Source organism: Mus musculus, chromosome 7 (assembly GCF_000001635.26).
Source record: "Mus musculus strain C57BL/6J chromosome 7, GRCm38.p6 C57BL/6J".
Taxonomy (NCBI): Eukaryota; Metazoa; Chordata; class Mammalia; order Rodentia; family Muridae; genus Mus; species Mus musculus.
The window spans coordinates 50,982,064-50,990,309 of NC_000073.6; the positions used below are offsets into that span (position 1 = coordinate 50,982,064).

The following is an 8,246-nucleotide window of genomic DNA, read 5'->3' on the forward strand; positions in this document are numbered from 1 at the left end:
CTTTCTGTGTAATTCCTTCCATTGGTAGATTGCTTGTTTAGTATGGAAGAAACCATGGGTATGTTCCCACCTATCCCCTATAAATTGGACCTGGTATCAAATATAAGTACTTCCCACTGGGAATTCAATGCAAAGTAAAAGTCATTGTATGAGTGAGGGTTCTCTAGATTAACAGAACTTATATTATGAATCTCTCTCACTTTCTCTCTCTCTTTCTCTCTCTCTTTCTCTCCACCCACAGCCCCCCACCTGAAACACACACACAAACACACACACAGACACACACACACACACACACAGACACTCACACACACACACACACACACACACACACACACAAAGGAGCACAGCATGTATCAGAATTACTTACAGGATATGCTCCAGATAATCGAGAGATGTCTGATTGGAAAGTCCAAGAATCCAAAGTTTCTCGGTCAGTAACTCAGCTGGTCTTCAGTAAAATCTGGAATCCCAAAGAGGCTCTGATGCCAGAGAAGGAACACACTTGCCAGCCAACCAAGAGCAAAATGCAAAAGTTTCCTTCTTCCATGTCCTATTTATTTAGGTTACCTGCAGAGGGTGTGGCCCACAATAAGGGTGTGTCTTCTTATCTCAAGATGCGGATTAAAGGATTGGAAGACACAACTCTGTAGTTAAGATCACTTGACTGTTCTTCCAGAGGACCTGGCTTCAATTCCCAGCAACTACATGGCAGCTCACAATCATCAATCATCTATATCTCCAATTCCAGAAGAATCGGATACTCTCACAACAGGCATTGATACAGGCAAAACACCAATGCACATGAAATAAAGAAAATGAATATTACAACAAAACAAAACAAATCTAAACAAAACAAAACAAAACAGTTTAGAAGTGGATTTTCCTACTTCAAGTTAAATGTAAAAATTCCTCCCAAGTGTGCCCTCAATTTAGTTATTGGAGTTGATGTAATCAAGTTGGTAACCAAGAATAGTCATCATAGGCATCCTCTATCAGCCTCAGCTAGCCAAGCTGAGTCTAGCCTGCTACATGAGAATGTCTCAGAGGAGAAAAGGGAAGACAGAAAGCTCGGCATAGTAAAAGCTAAAGTCATGAATTGACACTGCATTGAAACAGGATAGCTAGTTAAGGAATAAAGGGGACAAGAAAAGAGAATCGGCCCCTTCTAGTTGTTCTGATTGGTTTCTGTCACTCAGCAGCTGACATCCATGGGTTTCAGCATAAGTCATCCAGGTCATATCAGTCTCACATATTCCTGTGGCTCTTAAGTAAGATCCTTCCCATAATCCTTCTCACACAGTGCAGTTTGCTTTTCTGCTCACTGAATAAACTCACTAGCTTTGCTGCTCTGTGCCTTACTGTGTTCTCTTCTGTGCTGGTCCTTACAGTGGCTCTTCATTGAACCCTGGGGCTGAGGTGGCTCAGCAGTAAGCACACTTACCACTCTTGCTAAGGACCTGTTTGGTTCCAAGAACTCACATGGCATCTTGTCTATAGTCTACTCTTGTGAAGACACCGTATACAGACCCATCCTAGAGGACCTGCTTAACTCAGAGCAGTTGAACTGCTGAAGACCCTCTGCACTCAGAGCAGTTGAGGATTAGCTGAACTTACAGCAGTTGGACAACTGCTTGACTGGTCCACTGAAGACACAATAGTCTGAAGACCTCCCAGGAGATCTACTGCTGTCAGGGCAACAGATCAGAAGCTTTTCTGCCAATGTGAAGAGCCCCTAGTTGAAAAGCCCCACAGGTGGTCTGCTACAGCCAGGGTCCAGGGCCTAACAGGAGACCTGAAGTAACCCAGGGACAAAAGAGGCAGACCCCAGACAGTCACACAGACCAACAAACACCAGGGATATCCAGATGGTAAAAGGCAAGGTCAAGACAGTAAGCAACAGAAGCCAAAATACATGGGCATCATCAGAACCTAGTTCTCCCACCACAGCAAGGCCTGAATACACCAACAGACCTGAAAAACAGGAATCTGTCCTAAAATCCTATCTCATGAATAAAATAGAGTCCTTTAAGGAGGATATCAATCACTCACTGAAAGAAAGACAGAAAAACACAGGTAAACAGGTGTTGGAATTGAGTATTTACTTTATTTACATTACATATGCATTCCCCTTTCCAGGTCTCCCCTCCAGAAACCCCCTATCTTATCACCCCTCCCCCTGTCTCTGTGACAGTACACCCCCAAGGGCCTCTCCTCCCACCGATGTCCAACATATTCTTGTTTCCTTTGCTGTCTCCAGGAACATTCTGACTCTTCTTCTCTTTCGAATTTGGATTATCTTTTGGATTGTGACTGTCTCTTGTTGAAAGCTTTACTGGACAGTTCCCACCTAGACTTCTATTTCTATGACTTTGTCCAGCAGCATAGTCTTCTCTGTGCCCTCTTGTGAAGGGTGAATTTCTGATATCAGGAGGTAAGAGTCTCTCTGAAGAAAAGTCCTCTCTATTGGCCTAGGGTCTAGGCTGTGTTCCTACTGCTTGCCCTTTGCCTATTCTCATACCACTGGTAGTATTTCCTCTCCCATTCCTGGTAGCGTTCTTTCTCTTCTCGAGGTACATCGAGTTTAGTGGGAGACTGTCCCCTAAATGCTGGAGGAGATCTGGACCGTGAGCGATATCGTCTATAGGGAGGGGACCTTGACCTAGATGGGCGATATCCATGAGATCTGGACTGTGAACAATCATTGCAGATCTTGCCTCTGCCTCTTCTGGAGGATGGGGATGATCGTGAAGAAGATCGAGAGTGTGAGCAGCTGAAGGACTGAGAGTAAGAGCGTGAATGTGCTGAGCCAGACCTTGACTTTGAGTCAGTGTATGAACTTCTTGAATACGATGACCCACTATAGGGAAATTTAGACTCTTCCTTTAGTCGTTTTTGCTCTCTATAGAATTCTTCCCTGGACAAAAGAGGTGCTTGTGTTGTGGGCATGGTATTTGAATGGGCAGTGGGAACACCTGGTGAAAAGCAAGCTGTTGATATATTGGCAGGAGCTGGTGGAAATCCTGGAGGAGGGACACTATATCCTGCTGTTGGAGGCTGGCCAGGAGGAACCCGAGGAGGAAACCGTGGGGCAGGTACACCTGGAGGAAGAGGAAGCATATGTGGAGGAGACGGTGGCAAAAGAGGTGGTGGAATAGGCACAAAGACTGGAGTTGCTGGTCGTGATGGGCCTTGACTCCTCTGTGATGGTTCACTGTAGTCTCGCCCACGTTTTATTCCTCGGTAACAGCTTCTTTCTTCACTTCTAATTTGCTGTGTTGGAGAAACTAGCTTCCCAATCTTGTTGGAATGTTCCCAACCTGGTTGACCACCACTTGGATGAGCAGCATTTATTCTTACTGGACCAGTTGTGGGGATAGACTGTTCATGGAGTAGTGACTGTCCCAACGAAGGTGGAGTTTCAAGGACCGCCACCTGGCCACGCTTTTCTTCCATAGGAGCAGTAACAGCAATTGAAGAGGCTCCCTTTGAATGTTCTGATGTAAGGGCGGCAGCTGGTAATAATTGGTTTTCTGATTCCCGAAAGGATCCATCTGATTTTTCTGAAAGGTCTGATACAGATACTCTTGCAGTGGTCTCGGGTACGGGAGCTGGGGCAGGAGATGGGTTTCCAGGCACAGAAGGAGCCGAGGAAGATGAATTTGAAGCTAATGAGGTTACAGAGGGAGTTGGGTGAGCTGAGGCTGAGGACGATGTCATTGGAATCTTCAGAGGATCCTGCTGTCTAGATGTGAGAGATTTCATAGGAGGCTGCAGGTTCTGCTGAATGAGTGCACTTGGTGGAGGTAGTGGGGGTGGGGACGGAGTGACCTGTTTTCCCAGTCTCTTTGTGTAGTCAGTTTGATTTTTAAAGTTATTAACAGCCTGTCGTAAAACCTTGTTGGCAACTAAAGCATCAGGAGAAACATCATTTTGATGACATGTTGGACATGTATGTTCATCTGACTCCAGAAGTGCTGTCCTTATACATTCATCACAGTAACTGTTTCCACAGCAGGGGATGATAGCAGCATCAGTCATGGTGTCCTTGCAGATGAGGCACAAGAACTCGTCTGGGACAGGATCAACTTCTTCTGAAGATGATGATGATGATGGTTCCTCTGGTAAGAAGGGTGGTTTCTCTTTCTTCCCAATTGCATAGGCCTCTGCATTTATAGTCGGGATTACATATTGCCCAGTTTTTGTAAGCATTGCACCTTTCATGTTAGGATCTTTCACTTCCATCATAAAACTTCTAGGAATTCCAGTGCTCTTTCTGATCCTAGGACGAGATTCAAAGTTCTTATCTGCATTGGTTGGGCAATTCTTAATATAATGACCAGGTTTACCACAACGAAAGCAGGTGTAAGATGGAGGTGGCAAGCCTACTGGAGTTTTCTTCATGTAATTGATTGGGTTATATAAATGGCCAGATTGTATCATCATTGCTTTAATTTTGTCTTCCTCAGAAGCATTGGCCTCAGCCAGATTGGCAGTCTCTATAAGCTGGGCCAGAGACATAGGTGCAGAAGAGTCATTAACTGCTTTTGTAGTTCCCATTACTGGTTTAGTGTGACTTATTCCATATGTTTTGCTTTTAGACTTCACACCTACAACAGGAATTCTTCTGACAATCACAGATGAATTCTTAGGGATGAGCGCATTATCGTCAGTATATTCTTCTTCCGTCTCTGCATTGATGATCTGCAGATCACTATTGCCAGTTTTCAGCTTTTCTCTCCCCATAATTTGCTTCTTTAAGTAGAAGAGGGAGATATGGAGCCCATCAAAGGTGATGGTGTTGTAGCTGAGTTTAGAGGAAAATTTGTAGTGCACACAGGACATTGTGGCAAAGGATTCCTTGGGCTAGGCAAGGAGCTGACAGCTGATGTTTGCAAATCCTGAAGCCCAGTCCTTTGGGTTGGAAGTAACTCAGCTCTCCCAAAGATTCTGTAAGAGAACAGAGGATTTGTTCAGTCATTGTAGATTAAATCCATAAATATATATCCATATCCAAGACCACACTTGTCATATCTGTGCCTCAATTCATGGGGCTGAATAAATTAACAACAGCAAAAAAAAAAAAATCTCCAACTTATAGAATAGAATCCTAAAGCCTCTTAAAGAAACTTACTAACAGAAACCAAGACTACTCCCCATCATCAGAACGCTGCACTCCCACCCCACCCAGTCCTGGTCACCCCAGCACACCCGAAAAGATAGTCCCTGATTTAAAAGCATATCTCATGATGATAGTATAGGACATCAAGAAGGACTTTAATAACTCACTTATAGAAATACAGGAGAACACTGCTAAACAGGTAGAAGACCTTAAAGAGGAAGCACAAAAATCCCTGAAAGAATTGCAGGAATACACGACCAAACAGGTGATGGAATCAATCCTTAGATGCAGAGAAAGCATTTAACAAAATCCAACACCCATTCATGATAAAAGTCTTGGAAAGATCAGGAATTCAAGGCCCATACCTAAACATGATAAAAGCAATCTACAGCAAACCGAGAAGCTGGAAGCAATCCCACTAAAATCAGGGACTAGACAAGGCTGCCCAATTTCTCCCTACCTATTCAACATTGTACTTGAAGTCCTAGCCAGAGCAATTGGACAACAAAAGGAGATCAAGGGGATACAAATTGAAAAAGAAGAAGTCAAAATATCACTTTTTGCACATGATATGATAGCATATAAAAGTGACCTAAAATTTCCACCAGAGAACTCCTAAACCTGATAAACAGCTTCGGTGAAGTAGCTGGATATAAAATTAACTCAAACAAGTTGATGGCCTTTTTCTACACAAAGAATAAACAGGCTGAGAAAGAAATTAGGGACACAACACCCTTCTCAATAGTCACAAATAATATAAAATACCTTGGCGTGACTCTAACTAAGGAAGTGAAAGATCTGTATGATAAGAACTTCAAGTCTCTGAAGAAAGAAATTAGAGAAGATCTCAGAAGATGGAAAGATCTCCCATGCTCATGGATTGGCAGGATCAACATTGTAAAAATGGCTATCTTGCCAAAAGCAATCTACAGATTCGATGCAATCCCCATCAAAATTACATCTCAATTCTTCAACAAATTAGAAAGAACAATCTGCAAATTCATCTGTTATAACCAAAAACCTAGGATAGCAAAAACTCTTCTCAAGGATAAAAGAACCTCTGGTGGAATCACCATGCCTGACCTAAAGCTTTACTACAGAGCAATTGTGATGAAAATGGGCATGGTACTGGTATAACGACAGAAAAGTAGACCAATGGAATAGAATTGAAGACCCAGAAATGAACCCACACACCTATGGTCACTTGATCTTCGACAAGGGAGCAAAAACCATCCAGTGGGAAAAAGACAGCATTTTCAACAAATGGTGCTGGCACAACAAGTGGTTATCATGTAGAAGAATGCAAATTGATCCATTCCTATCTCCTTGTACTAAGGTCAAATCTAAGTGGATCAAGGAGCTCCACATAAAACCAGAGACACTGAAACTTATAGAGGAGAAAGTGGGGAAAAGCCTCGAAGATATTGGCACAGGGGAAAACTTCCAGACTAGAACAGCAATGGCTTGTGCTGTAAGATGGAGAATTGACAAATGGGACCTCATGAAACTGCAAAGCTTCTGTAAGGCAAAAGACACCGTCACTAAGACAAAAAGGCCACCAACAGATTGGGAAAAGATCTTTACCTATCCTAAATCAGATAGGGGACTAATATCCAATATATATAAAGAACTCAAGAAGGTGGACTCCAGAAAAATCAAATAACCCCCTTAAAAAATGGGGCTCAGAGCTAAACAAAGAATTCTCACCTGAGGAATAGCGAATGGCTGAGAAACACCTGAAAAAATGTTCAGCATCCTTAATCATCAGGGAAATGCAAATCAAAGCAACCCTGAGATTCCATCTCACACCAGTCAGAATGGCTAAGATCAACAATCCTTGTGACAGCAGATGCTGGCGAGGATGTGGAGAAGGAGGAACACTCCTCCATTGTTGGTGGTATTGCAAGGTTATACAACCACTCTGGAAATCAGTCTGGCGGTTCCTCAGAAAATTGGATATGGAACTACCAGTGGATCCCTCAATACCTCTCCTGGGCATATATCCAGAAGATGTTCCAACTAGTAAGAAAGACACACGCTCCACTATGTTCAAAGCAGCCTTATTTATTATAATAACCAGAAGCTGGAAGGAACCCAGATGGCCCTCAACAGAGGAATGGATACAAAAAATGTGGTACATTTACACAATGGAGTACTACTCAGCTATTAAAAAGAATGAATTATGAAATTCCTAGGCAAATGGTTGGACCTGGAGGGCATTATCCTGAGTGAGGTAACCCAACCACAAAAGAACTCAAATGATATGTACACACTGATAAGTGGATATTAGCCCAGAAACTTCGAATACCCAAGATATAAGTTACAACTTGCAAAACACATGAAACTCAAGAAGAACGAAGACCAAAGTGTGGACACTTTGCCCCTTCTTAGAATGGAGAACAAAACATCCAGGGAGGGAACACAGAGACAAAGTTTGGAGCTGAGACAAAAGGATGGACCATCTAGATAGAGACTGCCGTATCCAGGGATCCATCCCATAATCAACCTCCAAATGCTGACAACATTGCATACACTAGCAAGCATTTGATGAAAGGAACCTGATATAGCTGTCTCTTGTGAGACTATGCCGGGCCTAGCAAACACATAAGTGGATGCTCACAGTCAACTATTGGATGGATCACGGGGCCCCCAATGGAGAAGCTAGAAAAAGTACCCAAGGCGCTAAAGGGATCTGCCACCCTATAGGTGGAACAACATTATGAACTAACCAGTACCCCGGAGCTCTTGACTCTAGCTGCATATGTATCAAAAGATGGCCTAGTCGGCCATCACTGGAAAGAGAGGCCCATTGGATTTGCAAACTTTATATGCCCCAGTACAGGGGAACGCCAGGGCCAAAAAGTGGGAGTGGGTAGATAGGTGAGTGGGGGGGATGGTATTGGGGACTTTTGGTATATCATTGGAAATGTAAATGAGGAAAATACCGAATTGAAAAAGAAGATAAAAAGAAATATTGTGGCAATGTTATGTAACCATCAGGCATAACTCCAGAGACAGAAACACAGCTTAAGTCACTTATAGATTAATTTTTATAAGTGACTAATCTTCCTCTTTTCTTTGGTAATTCAAAATTTCTTGCTCTATCATCCACTTCAGGGTTCTT

General features: G+C 43.0%; 1 pseudogene; it reads right to left on the minus strand.

Annotated features, from left to right (window-relative positions):
* On the minus strand, positions 2,234-4,878 carry Gm21036 (predicted gene, 21036; annotated as a pseudogene).